Source organism: Nannospalax galili, unplaced genomic scaffold (assembly GCF_000622305.1).
Source record: "Nannospalax galili isolate Female #2095 unplaced genomic scaffold, S.galili_v1.0 scaffold19, whole genome shotgun sequence".
Taxonomy (NCBI): Eukaryota; Metazoa; Chordata; class Mammalia; order Rodentia; family Spalacidae; genus Nannospalax; species Nannospalax galili.
Window position 1 is genome coordinate 161,485 of NW_008342110.1, and position 14,648 is coordinate 176,132.

Genomic DNA, 14,648 nt, shown 5'->3' on the forward strand with positions numbered 1-14,648 from the left:
CATTAAGGATATGGGTCTATAGTTTTCTTTTTTGGTTGTGTCTTTACCCAGTTTGGGTATTAAAGTAATGCTGGCTTCATAGAAGGAGTTTGGGAGTTCTCCCTCTGTTTTCTCTCATTTTAAGTAATTTAAGTAGTATTGGTTGGAGGTCTTCTTTAAATGTCTCATAGAATTCTGCTGTAATTCCATCTGGCCCTGGGCTTTGTATTACTGATTCAATTTCCTTTTATGTTATGGGTCTGTTTAAACTGTTGATCTCTTCTTAGTTTAACTTTGGTAGTTCCCATAGTTTCAGATATCCATCTATTTCTTTTAGATTTTCAGATTTAGTAGCCTATAGGTTTTTAAAATATTCCCTTATAATGGTCTGGATATTTTGGGTGTCTGTTGTGATGTTTCCCCTTTCATCTCTGATTTTGTTGATTTGGATTTGCTCTTTCTTTCTTTTGGTTAACCGGGCTAAGGGTCTGTCTATCTTATTTAGCTTTTCAAAGAACCAGCTCTTAGATGCATTGATTCTTTGTATTGTTTTCTTTGTTTCTATTTCATTAATTTCTGCTCTGATTTTTGTTATTTCTTCTCCTTCTGATGGATTTAGGTTTCATTTGTTCTTGCCTTTTCAGTGTCTTGAGTTACTGTGTTAGGTCATTTATTTGGGCTCTTTCTAAATTTTAACGGAGGCATTTAGAGCTCTAAACTTCCCTCTTAGGATTGCTTTTAATGTGTCCCAGAGGGTGTGTTGTGTTGCATTGTCCTTTTTGTTGAATTCCAGGAATTCTTTTATTTCTTTCTTAATTTTTCCTTTGACCCACTCACTGTTTATGAGTGTGTTGTTCAGTCTCCATGAGTTCAAGTAGTGACTACAGCTTTGTCCAGTGTTGATTTTGAGCTTTATTGCTCTGTGGTCCATTAGAATGTATGGAATTATTTCAATATTTTTGTATTTGTTGAGGTTTGTTTTGTGGCCTAGTATGTAGTCCATTTTTGAAAAACTTCCTTTGGGTGCTAAGTAGAAAGTGTATTCTTTGGTGCTTGGGTGGAATATTCGAAAGATGTCTGTTAGGTCCATTTGATGTGTGGTATCATTTAATTCAGTCGTCTGTTTATTCTTTGTCCAGTTGACCTGTCTAATGGAGACTGTGGGGTATCGAAGTCCTCTACTATTACTGAGTTGGGGTTAATCTGTGTCTTAAAGTCCTGTAGTTTTGTTTTTATGAATTTGGGTGCACCAGAGTTTGGTGTATATATGTTAAGGATTGTAGTATGTTCTTGGTTAACTGTTCCTTTGATCAGAATGAAGTGACCCTCTTCATCTCTTCTGATTAGCTTTCCTTTGGTGTCTATTTTGTCAGATATTAGAATTGCAACCCCTGCTTGTTTCTTAGTGCCATTTTCTTGGAATATTCTTTTCCACCCTTTTACCTTAAGGTAGTGCCTGTCCTTGAAGGTAAAATGGGTTTTTGCAGACAGCAAAGAGATGGGTTTTTTTTCTTAATCCATTCAATTAGCCTGTGTCTTTTGATTGGGGAGTCCAGTCTGTTGATATTTAAGGCTATTATTGAAAGGAGTGTGTTGGTTGCTGTCATTTTGATTGCTGCTTGTGTTCTCGGTCTAATTTTGTGTTTCCTAGATTATGCCTTTATTTATTTTCTTTCGTTACCCCTGGGGTATGGCTGTGTCTCTCTGCTCTCTGTATTGCTTCAAGTATTCTTTGAAAGGTTGGTTCTGTGGACATGTATTCTTTCAGGCTATTCATGTCACAGAATATTTTTCTTTCCCACTTAACTATGATAAACATTTTTGATGGGTAAGGTATTCTGGGCTGGCATCTATTGTCATGTAGAACTGGAAATACCTTGGTCCAGGCTCTTCTGGCTTTCGTAGTTTGTATTGATAAGTCAGCTGTAATTCTGATGGGCTTTCCTTTGTATGTGACTTGTTTTACTTTTGCTGCTTTCAGTATTCTCTCTTTGCTCTGTACATTTAGTGTTTTTACTATGATATGTCATGGGGAATTTCTTTTCTAAACCTGTCTATTTGGTGTTCTATGTGCTTCCTGTGTTTGTATGGGGATGTCTTTCCTTAATTTTGGGAAATTCTCTTCTATAATCCTGTTTAAGATCTGGTCAACACCATTAACCTGAACTTCTTCCTCTATTCCTATGATCCTTAGATTTGGTCTTTTCATGATGTCCCACATCTCTTGCATATTCCATTCCTATATTTTTTTAAAAATTCTCCATACTCTTTGCTTGAGTGGTCCAATTCTTCAACTTTATCCTCTAGTGTTGATATTTTGCTTTCCTTTTCATTCATTCTAGGTGAGGCTTTCCCCTGTTGTTTCAAGTTGGCTTATTGAGTTTTGCACTTCCTTCTTCATTTCTGCCTGAGTTTTCTTCTATGTTTCTTTCTCTTTTGTGAATTCATTCAGAAGTTTATTCCTATGTTCTTTTAGCTCTTTGATTTGTTTGATTGTGTGTTCTTTAAATTCGTTGAATTCCTTGATCATGTTTATGATCTTTTAAATTCAGTGTCCGGGGTTATCTCTAGGCAATTCTCCTTGTAGAACTCTTCTACAGGATTGGTGGAGTATGGTGGGGACATAGTGTTTTTGTTCTCCATTTTATTATCCTTTCATTGTGATTTGGCATGCGAATTTCTTTTGTTGTTTATGATTTTGATATGAGAATTAAGTTGAAGTATGCTTCTGTTTGTATTATCAGGGTGCCTAGATCCTTTCTTTATTGGTTATGTAAAGTTGGTTGGTACAAGGTTCAGGTTCTCCCAGGTTTAATTTGGAGGGAACTGATAGCTTCAGATCAGGTACTCAGGAGTACCCACAGAAGCCCAATTCAGTTCCTAGTCAGGTACACTCAGGCTTCCTTCCCCATGTAGAGGCAGGATCTGGGTGCTCTCAGGCAGTCCCCTGAGTTCTCAGCCCCTATGCCAGAGGGAGGCTGGAGGAAGGCCAGAACTTGGCACTCTCTGGAGGTCTGCTGAGATCAGAGCTGCTACACCAATAGAGGTTGGAACCCACCCTCTCAGGCTGTCTGCTAGGATCTCAGCCTTAGCCTACCAAAGCCAGATCTGACCTGAGACCTTGGGAGGAGCTCCATGAAATCCCAGGTAGGGGGATGGGTATGGCACAATTTGGGGAAGCTCACCATCATGTGGAGGCAGGATCTAGGGGCTCTCAGGCAGTCCCCTGAGTTCTCAAGCCCTCTGCCAGAGGGAGGCCAGAGGGAGGCCAGAATTCAACACTCTCCGGCAGTCTGCGCTCAATTGTTAGTCTTAATGCCTGTGTTATTTTTCTGAACATGGGTTCAGAAAGCCCTTTCCTGAGTCAGTAAGTTCAAGCATATTCCCTAGTTTCAGGTTCAGAGTATCAAATCTTACATGAAGTCCTGTTCCATTTGGAGTTGAATTATGTGCAGGGTTAGAGTTAAGAATCTAGTTTCATTCTTCTGCATGCAGCTATCCAGTTTCAACTGGAGTCATCCTACAAAGGAGTGACAATGCCCCTACTACTGGATACCAGAGGCTAACAAATAAAAAGCCCAGTGCCCAGAATGAATTATCTTTTTTGGAGTTGTTGGCCAATGAGGCCCCATAGACTCCCAAACATTGCAGGCTATTGCCAATACTCTTGTTTTCCCTCTAGAACATTACAATAAGATGACATTATTTAAGAAACCACATACTTGAGACTTAGAACTTGGATAAATCAGGGGATGGAGAGATGGCTCAGTGGTTAAGAGCACTTTGGCTATTTTTGCAGATCTGTGTTTGAATCCCAAAACCCGTATGGCAGCTAGCAGCTGTCCATAACTCCAGTTCCAGGAGATCTGATGCCTCCTCTGTCCTCCATGGACACTGCATATACATACATGCAAGCATAACACTCATAAACATGATGAAAATAAATTGCCTAGCTGGTGAGCTACTGGCAATTGATAGCTGCTTAAGAGTGATCAACAAGAGTAGGTCAACAATGACCCAGTGGATGGCCATACTCTGAGAGTACATGGGAGGCACAAATTGGACTCTATGGGTTTAAAAACAAAGAGGACCTAAAGTTGGATGGGCAGGGACTGAGGAGAGTAAACCCGGGAGGAGTTGGGAGAAGAGGAGTGAATCTGGTCAAAATACACTGAATGATAATCTCAAAACCTAATAAAAATGTAAATGTCTTTGTTTCAACACTGGTACTGAAATATGTTTGACTTCATAATAGCCTAATGTAGCATTTATATCTTCTCAGTTTGGGGAAGATAATGGATTTTCTGGTATTGTTGCTCTGCAGATGAACTGACTCTTCCCTCCGATAACATGTTATCTGCTATGTCTGATATGTCACAGTTTAAATCATGTGCCTAGATATGGGTTTACTTTTATGTGTGGTGCGTAGGAAGCATGATTCCTGTACATTAATATGAACCTCCTTTGTCAATTCTGGAAAGAGTAAGCCAGAACTTTTTTGAATACTGTTTCTTCCATACTCAGTTTGTGTGATTTTGTGTATGTGTGTGCACACGTATGTCACTGTGTGTATCTCTGTGCATGTATACATGTATGTCTGTATGTAACTCTGTGTACATGTGTGTATATGTGTGCATGGGTGTCTGTTGAGTGTGTGCCCATCCGTGTGTGTGTGTTTGTCTCATATATTCTCCACCACTGTTAAACTTTCAGATACTCTCTATCTTTATTCTACAACTTTCCTAATTTCTTCCCTTTTAGGGAATTTCTATTGAATTTCTATTTTTATTAAATTTTTGAGAATTTCACACAATGTGCTTTGATGACATTCAGATCCCTCCCCCATCTCCTTTCAGATTCACTCCTTCCCCCTGCCCCACTTCGTGTCTTCTACTTTTTTAAGGCTTATGGAATCTAATTTATGCTCACCAAATATACTTGGATGTATGCCCACCTCTTGGAGCCCTGTCAGCTTACCTGGCATCACACCCTCGTAGCTATCAATCACCAATAGTTCCTCAGCTAGGGCTGGGGCATCTTTGGCACCTCCCCTCTCCATGCTGGGTTTTTGTGTGCCCGGAGCTTGGGTAGGTCTTGTGTATACTGTCACATCTGCAGCTGCCCTGTTGTGTCCAGGAAACAGAGTTTCCTTGTATTCATCCACCACCTCTGACGGGGGCCTTAAATTCAAGCAGAAAGTGCTGGGTTACTCCCATAACGTTCTTGCCACTATTGCAACAGTAGGCATATTTTGGAGGCCAGTCACTATTGTAGCTTACAAGGTTCAAGCTGGGTAAGGTTGATGATTACTTTTCTCTCTTGGTAGCATGCATAGCACTTTCCAGCACTACAAAAGCTAGGCAGTAGAGATGAAGCTTTAAAGTCAGTTTGATTTCTCCTTATTTTTTCTGACTCACATGGGTCTTACGGTCAAGTTATGGTCCACAACCAAGAACAATGGCAATAATCCAGTGTTGTTTGATGGTCTATGGGACCTCCCTGATCAACAATTTCAAAAGAGGGAGTCCATTCTGGCATTGGTCTTTTTATTTGCTTCTGTGGTATGTGGTAGGGACATTGTATCCTGTTATAGGAGAACCCCATTTAAACTTTTTATTAATGTGTATGTATATATTTTAAGAAGCTTCTATAGTTGTAAGTTTCCATACGATTGTTTCAAAGGGGCTTTAAGTGTTATTTATCCATCCCCATATTCTCTCCTTTGTCCTGCCCTCCCATTCCCCACCTCATTTAACTCTTCCTGGTCCAGTATTCCCTTTCCCCCTTTATATCACTGCCTTCTATCTCATCTCCACCCCTGAAATACCACCCCTGCATTGCCTCTTATTAGGTTCTATATCCTTATAGATTTTCCGTTGAAATACACACATCTAAAGGTTCAAACCTGGCATCCACATATGAGAGAGACCATGTGGCATTTGTCTTTCTGGATCTAGGTTATCTCACTCACGATGATTGTATCTAGTTCCATCAATTTACCTGTGAATTTCATCATTTCATTTTTCTGAGATCTGAACAATAGTCCATTGTGTACCACATTTTCATTATCCATTCATCAGTTGATGGACATCTAGGTTGTTCCATTTCCTGGCTATTGTGAATAGAGCAGCAATGAACATAAATGAACATGTATCTCTGTAATAGGATACAGAGTCCTTTGGATATGCCCTTTAGTTTTTTAACTCAGTAGTTCTCTTTGCTGTATATTTATTAATATTGAGTCTTCCTTTAAGGATTTTTAACTTCTTCAAAGTTCTAGTTTGCATTGTAGGAAGATAGGTCAATGGGTAAGAGTCCTCGCTATGAAAGCAAGTGGACCTGAGTTCAAATCCCCAATATTCACACAAAAAAAACCGACATGGCCATATAACCCTAGTGTTGGGGAACAGGCAGATCTTGGGAACTCACTGGTCAGTCACCCTAACCAAAACAACAAGTGTTAGGTTCAGTGAGAGACCCTCAAAAATTAAGATGGAGGGGCTGGAGAGATGGCTCAGCAGTTAAGACCACTGGCTACTCTTGCAGAAGACTTGGGTTCAATTCCCAGCACCCACATGGTGGCTAACAAGCATTCTATTTCCAGTTCCAGAGGAATCCAATGCCCTCTTCTGACCACCTCAGTATTGCACATCATGGGTGCACTGACCTAATGCAGGCAATACATTTATAAACAGAAAAAAGTTTAAAAATAATAAATAAAATATTTTTTAAAAGATGGTGGAGAACAATAAAGGAAGATGCCTGGCACACTCCTCTGGCCTCCATTTACATGCTCACACACACATGAACTGATACACAGAAACATGCCCAACACACGTACATACACACTGCACACAGAAAAGTTTTTAAAGTTCTTTTTTAAATACATGGTTTAATCTTTATCACAGTGTCAGTAACAAATGATCATCTTGTGCTTTCTCTTTATTAACTGTGAACAATTATTTTGTAGTCTGTCAAACTGTCTGACATTCGTGTTAAATCCTGCTGACTTGAGGGTCTTTTGACTCTCACAGAAAGCAGCTTTTTCCATCACATATTTTGTAATTTTGCATTGTGAGGTCATCCTTAAAATTCTGTAATATGAGTTCACATTTGTGAGAATTCTGTTCAACTTAGATTCAGTTTGTGCCCGTTTGGAAGAATTTGTAATTTTCTTCAGGCAGGTACTTGCTACATGCAGTTTCACAGTATTTTCTTCTCTTGTAACCTTCCAGACTATGAGAATAATACAGATTTGTACTGCAAATACTTATCAATGGGAATTTTTATCATTCATTCTCAAAACCACTGTCTTCTGGATTTTGCTTGTCAGCTGATGCAGAAGCACAGCGTCCCTCTTGGTTCCCCACATTTCTTTACCCGTCACAGAAACGTCCATGTCCTCCAGCGTGCCTGTCATTCTTTCTGAACTTTGTCTTCTTCCTTCTGCCCTTCATGCATCTAGCTTAATTTTTTTAATCTCATACCTGAATTAAACGCTCTAGTTAGTGTCTCTGCCACAAGCCTTGCTTTCCTGTAATTCATAACTATACCGCAGCCAAATTTTTCTAAAATTCAAATCTAATCATGCCACACTACTGCTTAAAACCCATTCTCCTCTTCATTGGTTTCAAAATAAAGCTCAGAACTCTAAGACAAAACTCAGCAGAATCACTATGTGAACTGCTTTTGGTTTTTATCTCTTGCTAATTTCCCCTCAAGCCTTCAAATGACCAGTCCCTCAAGCATACTAAAATTTAAATCTACTTGAGTTCCTCTGGATATTTTTGTATACCAGAAAAATCAATAATCTGACCATAAAACCCAGTGCAGATTTCTTAACATGGATTATTACATTTCCTGCTGCTAAAAGTGTTACTCTTTGTTACGTTTAGGAGTGCAGGTATATTGGGTTCCAGTCATCTGGGATATTCTACTTTTAAGTGCTAGGGAAATTACTTTCATTTTGAAATAGTTCAGCTAACAGCATAATAGGGCTGGGGAGATGGCTCAGTGGGTAAGAGTGCTTGCTATGCAAACATGAGGACATGAGTTCAAATCCCCAGCACCCACATAAATAGCCAGGCTGGGCAGTGTATGCCAGTAACTCCAGTAGGATGTCAGGGCAGAAACAGAAGGATCATTAAGGTTTGCTGGCTGCCAGCCTCATTCCAGGTGCAGGGAGAGACCTTGTCTCCAGGAAATAATGCAGAGAGTGATAGAGCAGGACACCTGACATTCTCCTCTGGGCTTTGTGTATGCGTATGAATGCACACACTTGCACACACATGCATATACACACACACAAAAAAATCATATAACACATATTCCTAACAGTAATAAATTTTGTCTTTTAAGTATACTGTCAATGACAATATATTAATGAAGCCCTCATAAGCAAATACTTTCCTTAGAAAAAGTTCTTGAAGAGGAGCTAGGCTCTTAGATAATATGCTTAGAAATTATGGAAATAAAAGATTAGAATTAAAATGTATTTTCCAGTTGAGGATTCTATAATTCTATTATTCTAGTCTCTGTGTCTGTGTCTCTCTGTCTTTCTGTCTCTCTCTGTCTCTGTCTCTGTCTCTCTCTCTCTCTCTCTCTCTCTCTCTCTCTCTCTCTCTGTGTGTGTGTGTGTGTGTGTGTGGTTACCCACTTAGTATGATAGTGAAAGGTGATACAGTCATAGGATAGTACTGTCACAAGAGACCCTCAGCAAAATATAGCTCAGTATCTTCTCAGATCTGTTAACAATAAAGAAGCTTGGTTTGGTGTTGCTGTTTGGTTAATTTATTGGCTGGGTTGCTCTGTTTTGTTTTTTGTTGCTGTTGTTTCTTTGAGTTTTTTGTTGTTTTGTTTTGTTTGAGATGGGGTTTTATGCATCTGAACTGGAACTATTATAACTATTTAGTCAAGGATGACATTAAACGCTAATCCTGTCTCTACCACCTAAGAAACTATTTGTCAAGGAAGAAAATTTTAAACTAACATGTGAGAAAGATATATGTGACTCTCCTCTGGTTTACCTGAGAATGCAGATCACATTAGCCCAGAGCACGCACCATCCACTCCTCAACCAACAGTGCATAGCTACGCAGAACCAAATTTAAAAATCACCCATCCACTGTGTTCTCAGCGCCCCCAGCCGTTACCCAGTGCTAGTTAATCTGCTGAGTCTAGTCAGCCCATCTAGAGTTTCTCGTTGATCTCTTCCTCATCCAGCAGCAATCAATTGCAAGCATTCCTTTGGATAAGATTGGGGTCTGCTGTTCATTTTCCCAGTTCTATGCTGGGTTACTATCTGGGAGTCTCGTAGGCCACCCTGGCCAACAACTCAAAGGAAGGTATCTCCTGTCTGGCATTGTTTCTTGTTATGTAGCCTTTAGCTATGCACATGGACTCTTATAGAATTATACTGATCACTTTAATCTTTGGTTATACTTTGCTTTTGGGTGTTTAAGACCATCAGGAATGACAGAGTATATAGACTCCAGTGGTGAGGCTACGGGAGGGTGCCATTTGGGATGCAGGTATAAAGATGAATAAGATTGGGATGTTCTGTATGAAATACACACAAAAAAATCAATCAATAAAAAAATGAGAAAAAAATTGCAAAAAATAAATTTTTTAAATTCAATAAAAATCAATCAATCTATCAATAAAAAGAATCCAACAGTTGACTGTAAGATACAACCAAGAGGACTATAATCATCCTCCTTTTTCTTTTTGATGCACTCTGGTTACCAAGGTATTGAGGTGAAATAAAAGGTAGATCTCAAAAAACAAATCACTCATCCCTGTCAGTGTGCAAATGGAAGACTGGGTGCTCACAGAAGTGGTGATATATTTAGGTTGCTTAATCAGGGCTAAAGCTGGCCCTGAGTCTGACTTTGTACATTCCCACAAAGTTAATTATGGCTACAATACACTTTTATGATCACTTTAATCCAATACCCAGAAGGCATTATGATCTTTCATTTTTCATGTTTCATAAGTGGGTTACTTTTGTAAAATAACAAATCTTCTCATATGTTTATTCCTTGTAATTTTATAATTAACAGCTGTTTAAATACATAACCTAAATCTCACCTGGCATCAAAGAAAAATGTTCTATTTTTCTTCCATACAAACATAATATGTTTTCACCAGATGTGATCACCTAGTGGGTATCAGTCAGCACTTGTGGTTATAATGACGGATCGTGTTTTAAGCAACCTTAACAGAGAAGGCTCTCACTGAAGGACATTAGGCAGATCAGGCATCTCTAGGAGGGTTAGAGAGTCACAGCCATCATAAATCACTGGAACAATGTTATACAGCATCCCCAGAGGATGTTTCAGCCCCACAGCCAACACTGGGCATAGATGCTAGAGCTTACACACTGAACTCTAGGAAGGTACCAGAACTGGCATTATCATTACTGCCCCCAGTCAGATCTATCACTGCCTCTCCAACTACAAAATGGGTTTCTCAAGACACATGCATTCACCATGTTACTTTCTTCCCATAGTAAGACTTAAGGACACAGTACCTACTCTACCCACAAGGAGAGGAAAACACCCCCCAAAAGGCATTCACAGATTCCACAATGTAATGACATATAATTTATAACATAAGACTTCATCTATTTTTTGCTTTAATTTATGCTGATATCAGTGACCTGAAAAGATCTGCACACTGACTGTTACATACCAGTCAACTTGCTGAAAGATATTCCTATTGATTACAGGTGCAATGGAAATTCAGTTCATCCATTCCTATTTTTTTCTGTGAGGTGTGAGATCATTTTTAGGTTTTCTATGATCTTTGGCAGTCTGCCTTCTAGAATCCTCAAATAGCTATGCTCAAAAATATTTTCCAATTTAAATGATATAAATTGTAAAATGATGACATTCGTTTATGTGAGTGACAGTCTGTAAGAACGTGGGCTGCATGTGATTAGCAGCATGCTTATTTACTCCTATCATTAATAAGCACTGAAGCATTGTGTTTTCGTCTCTCTAAGTTAGTTAAAAATATAGTACAGAAGATCACTTGCTTCAGATACCAATCAACAGCCCACAGACTTCCGATCAAAGTCTGAAACTACAAATCAATTGCAGCATATGCCGTTGTGCTTCCAGTCCAAGCCGGAACACCAGCTGAGGACTATGTGATGAGCAATCTAACATTTACAGGAACGTGTGGATTGTGAACACAACAACCTGTGTGAAAAGCACTGGTAAGAAGAAGCCTTAGAATGTGATGGTGGTGGCTTTCCATTCGCATGTACCCAGCGAATCCCTCTTCTTCTTTTTATTGAAATGGCACAATTATCACTAAAGAACCAACAAGAAATCTTATCCTTATCTTCTCTCTTCCTCTTTTTAATTTTTTTTAAAATTTAAAATATGATGAGATGGGTTTTATGCTGGTTTGAATGAGAAATACCTTCCATAGGCTCATGTATTTAACACTTGGTCCTCCGTTGATGACTCTGTTTGGGGAGGCTCTGGAACCACAGGGCAAGAGCCAAAGCTAAAGCTTCAATTTGTGAAATGAATGTGCCTAAGTGGTTGATTGATCCTGGAAATAACTGCTTCTGCATACAAAAGCTACTGTCACTGTGATCCAAAGGGGTGAGTTTCTAGCCCAAGCTGACTGCTAAACTTGACAGTGTCTCGATGTGTTAAGGGAATCATGGTTTCTTCCTTGGCAGTTTCAGAGAGTCACTAAGGCCAGACAGTGTGTATCAGGGTTGGAGTCCCTGCAAAGAAGCTCTGAAAGGTCACTGCCTAGAGCTCTGATGTTGGTGGAGCCTGGGCTACAGTGAAGACCCTAAGATGTTGGAGAGGCCAGAGCTGTGAGACATCCTTCAAAGAGAGTTGCACACTGGGAGCTGAACCAGCCCACTAGAATGATGGATGTTATAGGCTGCAAAGCTGGAGGGGTGGAGCCATCTAAGTCCTTCAGAAGTAAAACCCCAGAGACCATATACAGAGCTACAGGATGTGGTGTTTGTCCTGTTGGGTTTTGGCCTTGCTCTAGTCCAGTCCTTACTTTGCCCCATTCCTCCTTTTTGGAATGGTGATGATATGCTATACCATTATATATTGGAAGTATGAAATTTTTAAAAAACTTTACAGGGGTTGCAGTTAAGAGATTGCCTCAAAAGAGACTTTGGATATTTGAACAGGCTTAAGACTTAAAGACTATGAGGACTCTTGAAGTCGGACTCAATGCATTTTGCATTATGACACAGCCTCAAGCCAGTGGGGGCCAAGGGGCTCAATGTGATGGTTTGAATGAAACATCCCTCATAGACTCCTGTATTTGACCATGTGGTCCTCAGTCGGTGGTGCTATTTGGGGTGGTGAAGCCTTCCTGCAGGAAGTATGTCACTGGGGGAGGGCTTTGAGTTTTTGTAGCATCACCCTACTTCCTGTTCTCTCTCTCTTCTGGTGAACGAATGAAAACGTGATCAGGCAGCTTCTCGTTCCTGCCTGTATGACAAGTCTTTCCCTTCATTATGTGTTCTAGCTCTCTAGAACTGAAAGCCACTTAAGTTGCTTTTGGTCATGATATTTTATCACAGCAACAGAAAAGCAACTCATGCAGTTTCATTATGAAATTCTCATACACAACTTTTTGTTGCTGATCTCCCTCTCACTCTCTCTGGATATCCCCTTTTGCTCCTCCTCCTCCCTCCCTTCCCATCTGCTTTCATATCACATGTATTAGATTGACCTCTTTTCCTCTCCCTGTCCCTTTAAGCCTCTTTTCGTCTCTCTCCGCCTCCTTTCTGCTTTCACGATCTGTATCACCCCCACCACACACATACAGAAGTTAAAATCTTGGATCCACATATTGGAGAAAATGTGCAGTATTTGTGTCTCTGAGTTTGGGATACTTCACTTCCTATAATGATTTCCAGTTCCATTTTCCCGAAAATGGCATTATTTCATTTTTCTTTATGGTTAAATAAAATTTTGCTCTGGGTATGTACTGTATCTTCTCTGGCCATCCACCTGTTGATGAACATCTAAAGCTATTATTCACAATGAAGCAATAAACATGGATGAATAAGAATCTCTGTGGTATGACTTAGAGTACTTTGAATATATACCTAACTGTGGTATATATCTATAGCTAGTGATATGGTAGTTCTGTTTTTAGTTTTTTGAGAAAGCTCCATGCTGATTTCCGTAATGACTACACCATTTTACATTCTTATCCATTCACTCTATGAAAGCTTTCTGCAAGGTGTTAGGTAATCTAGTAGTGAACAAGACAGCCAAGGTTCTTCTCTTTCTGGAATTGACTGTCTTATGGATTAAACAAGATCAATTATAATAGACGAATGATACAAAGAGATGAAGAAGCAGCCACGAGGAGGTGGAGTAGAAGTGCCTTTCAGGTAGAAGCCTCTACCCACCCGGAAAGCATCCTTCCCAGAACTCAATATATATAACTTGAACTCATCCTATGAGATCCAGACCAGATGCTACCTTTGTTTAGCCTTTTCCAATAACCCTATGTAAACCTCCTTCCTCTGAACCCACAACACTGCACGCCCAGTGCGAACTTCCCATGGAGTATTTGGTGTACTTCAGACTGGTTTTTACTCACTGTTGTGCTATTGTGTACTTATCACTGAGTCTATAAAACCTCCTAATTAAAGAACTAATGTCAGGCTCATTTCTGACTCATCTTTAGATTGTAGTTTTTGCACCAAAAAGAGGGTCAAATATACCTCCATCCAACCAAATGGTTCCACAAATTGCACTGAAGGTAATTTGTTTAAGATGGAACACTTGTCATGTCAGCTTAATCCAGCCTAAAACCGTATCCCAGTACTCTGAATGTGGCTTCCAGAAGCTCCTGATACCTGTCTGTTCCATAATTTTTCTTCAGCACCCTCTTTCACATTGTTCCTTTTTCCTTCCAAGGTGGCCTTGCCCGGCTCTCTAGCCTATGTGTGGCTCTGAGAAAAATGTAAAATCAACTTTATTTCCTTCTGTCTAACAAAAGCCCCAATGCCAGGTATGGGAAACCTCTCTTTGAGTAGTTGGTCGGCGTAGTCCAAGAGACTCCCAAAATAGTAAGGCTGTCGTCTTATTAACACTTGTTTGCCTCCCAGAACTTAAAGGTAAGAATCAGTTGCTGAAAACTTATTCCATCTAAATCATATTCTTGTCTTTATATCCAAATGTGCCCATTACTCATAGTTCAGTGAGAATACATATCTCCTCTGCCTGTAACAACCACTGACATAATGTCCTACAAAGGGTTTTTGTTAAATTGATAAAGTTTCTTTGAAAATTTTTTATTGTTTGACAGCTTCACACATTTATAGAATGGATTCTGATAATTTTCACCCCACATTCTCCTCGCTCATCCCCCTTTCCCCCTGGCACCCCCTCCTCACGTCCCCATCCTCCTTCCCAGTCTCCATTTTGTGTTTTGTGTGTGGCCCACCGAGTTTCTTGTCCAAGTGTGAGCAACTAGATTATTGAAAGGAATTAAAATTGGGACGAGGATGTGTGTAACTAAATAATATTCTGAGGATATTTATACCAAAATAAACAGGTAATTCCATCATGCGGACGTACAGAGAGGTAAACAGGGCCTTGTAGCAGGCTGCATATGGAGACAGCATTCAAAATGAAATGTAAGTAGTAACAAAAACC

At 39.7% G+C, this 14,648-nt stretch overlaps 1 protein-coding gene across 1 annotated transcript in view; it reads right to left on the minus strand.

Annotated features, from left to right (window-relative positions):
• Positions 1-14,648, minus strand: part of Htr4 (5-hydroxytryptamine receptor 4) — a 180,071-nt gene that overhangs the window by 116,031 nt on the left and 49,392 nt on the right. The window lies entirely within an intron of this gene.